This window comes from Dasypus novemcinctus, chromosome 21 (genome assembly GCF_030445035.2).
Source record: "Dasypus novemcinctus isolate mDasNov1 chromosome 21, mDasNov1.1.hap2, whole genome shotgun sequence".
Classification (NCBI taxonomy): Eukaryota; Metazoa; Chordata; class Mammalia; order Cingulata; family Dasypodidae; genus Dasypus; species Dasypus novemcinctus.
The window spans coordinates 84,221,496-84,227,567 of record NC_080693.1 but is presented as its reverse complement, the minus strand read 5'-3'; the positions used below and the strand labels follow the sequence as shown (position 1 = coordinate 84,227,567).

Here is a 6,072-nt window from a genome sequence, read left to right as displayed (position 1 = left end):
TGACCACACGGGACTTTGCTGAGCAGACACGGGCGGGTTCAGGGCTGCTGGCCGGCAGCGGCGGTGGGCGAGGCCTGGCCGGGCTCCGCTCTGCGTGGCCGGGCTCCAGCCCTGCAGGGGCTCCCTGTGCCACGGGCGGCTGCTTGGAGCCTTCCTCGCCCAGCACGCCGTCTCCGTCCTGCCGCAAGCCTGGGCCCTGGCACACGTGGGGCACTTCTCGGGTGATGTGTTGACAATTCGAGCAAGAAGAGTCTCTGCTTTCGGCTTGTATGAGGACAGCCAGCAAGAGGGAAGAGGGAGAAAAGTCTCCAGCGCCCAGGTCCTCGGTGCAGCAGCGGGCGAGAACGGGGAGGAACTGGCAGGTAAGAGCCCCCTGCCCACGCGAGGAAGAGGTGTGCCTGGGGCTGTAGCGGTGACTTCGAGGAGATGGCGATTCATCTACCTGAAATGCGGGCCAGGAAAGGATGGTGTTTCCCAAAATAAAGGAGGCGGTCTGGAAACGGGCACCCTTGCCAATGATTCAGAAACAGCTGATCACTCAGCCTCCATGTTGGCAAGGGCACCGAGCGTTTGTGCTGGGTGTGTCAACACGCAGACCTGGAGAACAGCCTGGCTTTGGGCAGGGGGAGCCATTAAAAGATGGCCTTTTGACGGAGCAGTCCAGCTTCAGGCGCGGTCTGTAGTGCAGACTGTACGTGCGTTCAGCCCAGCCCGTTCACCACCACGTCACTGTGGCCAGCATCGAGGAAGGGAAGCCACGTGCTGGGTGCTGGGTGCTGGGTGCTGGGCACAGGTGTGGGGGGGGCAAACTTGGTAGCTCTTGAGGCGGTCAGACCTGCCAGTCTCGCCAAAAACCCCGGGCAGCCACAGCCCCGTGGCGTTTGGGCTAATTAAGGCAAGGGTCTCCCGTGTCTCCAGCCAGGCAGCAGGTGAAGCGTCTGCAGACCCCGAGGGCTTCCCAGGCTTGAGCTGGGGGCTTGGTGAGGGTGTGTGCCCTCGTCGTGCCCGCCTGTCCAGGCAGGCTGGGCTGTCCAGCCATCCAGGCCCTAAGCCTTCCCTTCGACGCGCTTCACGCTTTCACCTTCGTTTAAGCCGTCGAGGACACGCTAAGGGCTGGCGCTAAGACGCAGAACTTGACGAGCCAGAACGGTGTGTGTTGGTCACTGGGGTGCCACGTTGTCTGACCTGCCGCGGGGTGTGCTGGTGAGAACGGCCCCCACCGGGGCCTTGGGGCTCGCGGGGCAAGGGGCCTCCTTGATGAAGCTGCCCACCGGTGGGGGGGGGGTGTCTGAGGGGCCGCCACGCTTCATCCGTCTCACGGGAGCTTGGGGGACACCTTCCCCACTCCACTGGCGTTCTGGCTGTGGTGATTGCTGCTTTGGCCTGCGACTCTTGTTCCATTGCCTCTCCCGCTTTACAGAAGCAGCAGTGGAGGCTGGCTTCTCCTCACTAGCAAGGGTCGTTTTGAGGTTTTGAACATGGCGGGGGATGATGTACCCTGTTGTCTTAGATACGCTTGGAATTACTCCGTTAAACATAATTTTTTTTAGGAGGTACCGGGAATTGCACCCTGACCTCGTACATGGGAAGCAGGTGCTCAACTGCTGAGCTACACCTGCTCCATTAAACCTACTTTAGGTAACAGTAAGCTTTTTACTGCTTCTGTCACTTTATTTCTAGAACCCTGGATGGCTTCTCATTGCTGTTTCCTTCCTTTCAACCTAGTTTTCCACTCTTGCGTCACAGCCCCTGCACAGCCCGCTTCATCTTGGTGCAGGCCTTGACGTCGTACCTCTGCCCTGTCCGTTCACGGCGGTGTCTCCTGGCACTGCCTTCCTCCTCCTCTGCTCTGGGTTGTCGCCTGAGCGCCTGCGTCAAGGACTCGGCCAGTGTGCCCGTGCCCCGGCGGCGGGAGCCCACAGAGCCTGCGCACCTGCGCGAGCGCTCAGAGGGGCCCATCCACACTTCCTAAACGGCAGGGGGCGAAGAAGAAACAAGCGGAGGAGCGTGCCGTGTTTCCTGCAAGGAAGCTTTGATTTTGTAAAAGTAGTCCAGAACTCCAAATTTCTGGATAAAATGTCATTCCAAGGAAAATTCTATTGGAAAAAAAAAAGAGAGATAAAAACTCCATTGAGATTATTTTTTGGATTTTGATAAAAGAGACTCTTGTGTTCATCTGAATTTAGCCACAAGAATATTCATATGCACGCTGTAAAAAAATTAAAAACCCAAATGTTCAGCTATAGAGCTAAGCAGCTGGTTGAATATCTGTTTAGCGGAATGCTATGCCACCATCTTAAAAGATAGAAAGAAATGTATGTATTGCCGTGAGATGCTGTGCACACAGGAAAAAGCTGGGACGGAGCTTGCCACAGATTACAGGTGATCTCGAGTGTGAGGTAAAGAGAATCCTTTTTTCTTGTTGGGGGTTCCTTATTTTTCTGCAATAGGCATTATTTGTGAAACAGTTTATTAAATTAATTGTTTCAAATAGGAAAAATACTGGAAAATTGAAATGTTGGGAAGAGTTTTATCAGATTTACTGATTTACTATCAGAAGTAAAGACACAGATAGATATAGCAGTGCCTTTACGACTTTACATTAAAAGTGGCATTTTTCATTTTGAGGGAGAAAGAATTTATCTTGGTTTATTATTTTTTTAACTTAGTTTTTATTAACTATTTCAAATTCACAAAAACTAAAGAAAAAGGCAACTCAACAAGGTACAGAAACATTCCTAAAAAGTTATTTTTCAGACATTTTTATCTCCTAATTCTAACTGCTAACTCAGTTCTTCAACTGTTCAGAAAGATAGAAAGATTAGTGAAATATATAGTCAGGGTCTCCTTATTTAATGAAAAAAAAAATGAAGAGAAAAAATGCTTAATTGTATTCATATCTCACAAAACCAAACCCTACATATATATTTTTTAACCTTTAGAATTAATGTTGTACCCACTTCACTTTTGCTATAAAAGCGTTACAACACTGATGTCTCCTTGATGGGCCCCAGGGTAGAGTCCAGGCCCGACACGGCGCAGGTGCCTGGGCCCCCGCGGGGGACGAAGTGGCGAAGCACCGACTGCGGTAAGCTCTGCCACCCTGAAGCGGAACCAGATCCCCGGGGGCGTTTATGGCAGCACGTTTTTATATCTGAGATTCCTGTAAGTGGGCATTTGTCCTGGTAGGTGTGTTGACCTGGCGTTCAGGTTTGGATACCTGTGGCCATTCTGGCTTTTTATCAGGAGCATCAAGAATCCAGGGACTGGCCTTCTTGGTATTTTTGTTTGTGTAGCATTCACGCCAAATATAAACAGGTCTGCTTCCATCCCCATCCAAGGGCTTTGCTCTGCTGCTAGCACGTGTGGGTTCAGTACGGCAGGCACACAAGGGGGAGCGTGTTTGCCTGAGGTGCCCTCTGCCTACTCTGATGATATTGAAGCAGCAATGAGATTTAAAGATCTCAATGTTCATGTTGACCTTCCTTGTCCATTTGCTGCCCACAGTATTGGGTATCCTGTGACTCTGGGCTTTGGCTTCAAAAGCTATGTAAACTACAAAATTCGATAAAGGAAGTGCAAAGAGAATGGATTTTATATGCAGTTTCTTCAGCAAGCCCTCCCTCCAGAGTGACAGGCGCTACAGAAACAAGGAAGGAAGCCTGGGAAGGTGGCTGGTTCTTTTGGTATTGTAGCTGTTGAAGGCTTGCCTGGTACAGATTCCTCAATCCTTTTACACCACAGCGGAGGTATCCCAGCCAACAAGAAACTCGCCATAACTTTGCTAGAGACAGAATACAGGGAGAAATGGAAAGAAACTGACAAGGAAGCCAGAAAAGACAATCTTGGGATAAATAACAATATTCTACAACCTGTAGACTCTAAAGTACAAGAAACTGAGTATATGGAAAACCATATCAATGGTAAAAGATTAGATAATGATCTTGTGGGAAGTACAGAAAATCTCTTGAAAGAGGACTCATGCACTGCTTCCTCCAAAAATTACAAAAATGATAGTGGAGTTGTGAACACCTAATCTCGAAGTCACAGCACAGCAGATGGGAGCATTCCTTCCTCATCTAGCAGAAATGCACTGGAAGAGCCCAAGCACACACAGGACTCCATGGAAAACGCATTCCTGACAAGCAGCTGAGCAGCCAGGTGCACTGGAAAGCCAACAGGCAGGTGCAGCAGGAGCCCTGTGCGCAGATGCGCGCTCTCGAGCACCAGGCAAGGGGTCTGCTCAGAGACGGGCCGGCTCTGGCAGGAGCATGAGCTGCTGCAGAACGAGTTACATAATGCTGTGCGAATGAAGCAAAAAGACAATATCAGCGGCTTGAAGAGAAAGCTAAAAGCTGAAGGAAGCCCGAGGCTTTGTAGAAAAGCAGTTACCGATGGAGAAAAAAGGGAAGAAGTCCGAAGCCACTGCTGCCCGGGCTGTTGGATTTGCCCCTGCATCTAGGGGAAAGGGCACCGAAACCTTACAGAGTTGGATCAGAGATCTAGAAGTGGAGGGCAGGAGGGTGAAAGACCAGATCAGGGAACAGGAATGGAAGTCCAGGAGCTTCGGAGGTATAAGGAAATGAGAAGGACACTGAGGTGTTAATGTCAGCCCTTTCAGCCATTGCAAGACAAAACACTGCACTGGAGAACAGCCTAAGAGCAGAGACAGTCAAGCTGGACCTCTCCTCAGCTTGAGATTGTCCAAGGACAAAACCCTCAGGAGGATCAGGAAATCCAATACCTAACACGCGAGATAGCCAGCACCATGGCCCTCATGCCCAGCATAACGTATAGTGCCAGTACCAGCCCCCGGAGCCCCATTTCCCCCTAAAAAAAAAAGTTCTGGCAGCCAAGATTAAAAAAAAGAAGTTTATATTGTATTTTTTTGGAACCATGTATGTTGTCGTTTTTAAAATGGGGAGGGGGGAGTCTGATTAGAACCACCCATCAGTTTTTCTTGTAAATTTTTAGACGACTTCACAGAACTTTGCAGTTTATTTTTCTTGGCCAACACTTTAAAACCATTCTTCAATTTCAAGTAAAAACAAAACATTACAATGTTGTTAACTATAGTTTGTAAATGAGTTATATTTTTCCCCGTGTATCACCACATTCTTAACACACTGCAGTAGAACATTTCTGTATTTATATTAACCACAATCCTCATCTACTTAGAAAATCATTATTATACATTCCCAATATTATCCTCCAGCTGTTCTCCAACTAACATTTATCTTCGTAAACTGCTCATTTCAGCCACAATCAGATCCATAAATCAACAGTTTGTTACATTCATTATGTGTTACCATCAAGTCCAATCATTACCACATACTTACATTTGACCTTATTAAACATTCTGCATACATCCAGCATCATCTCCTCCTCCTTATCCCATGTTCTATCTTCCACCAACTTACACGTCATAGTCCAGCCCTGTAAGTCTATTCATTTGTAATTAGTTCATGTTAGTGAGACCATACAATATTTATCTTTTGTCTGGCTTATTTCACTCTACATAATACCGTGAAGAATTCCTCCGTTGTCATGTGCTTCCCCAACTGATTTCTTACAGCTGAGTAATATTCCGTTGTATGAATATACTGTATCTTGTTTATTCATTCACAGGTTGATGGATACTTAGTGGTTGTTTCCATCTTTTAGCAATTGTGAACAATGCCAGTATGAATATTAGTATGCAAATATCTGTTCATGTCCTTGCTTTCACTTCTTGTGAATATTTTCCTAGTAGTGGGATTTCTGGGTCATATGGCAGTTCTGTATTTAGTTTCCTAAGGAACCGCCAGATCATCTTCCACAGCGGATGTGCCATCTTACAGTCCCACCAAGAGTGAAGAGGTGTTCCTGTTTCTCCACATCCTCTATAGCACTTGAAGTTTTCTCTTCTTTAATAATGGCCATTCTTTATGAGATGATTTCTCATTGTAGTTTTGATCTGAATTTCCCTAATAGCTAGTGATGCCGAACATCTTTTCAATTGTTTTGGCCATTTGTATTTCTACTTCAAGAAACTATCTGTTCAATTCTTTGACCCATTTTAATGGGGTTGCA

At 47.6% G+C, this 6,072-nt stretch overlaps 1 pseudogene; it reads left to right on the top strand.

The window, feature by feature from the left end:
• The first annotated feature begins 3,003 nt into the window (after window positions 1-3,003).
• Window positions 3,004-4,892, top strand: LOC101445573 (macoilin pseudogene; annotated as a pseudogene).
• Window positions 4,893-6,072: the final 1,180 nt, after the last annotated feature.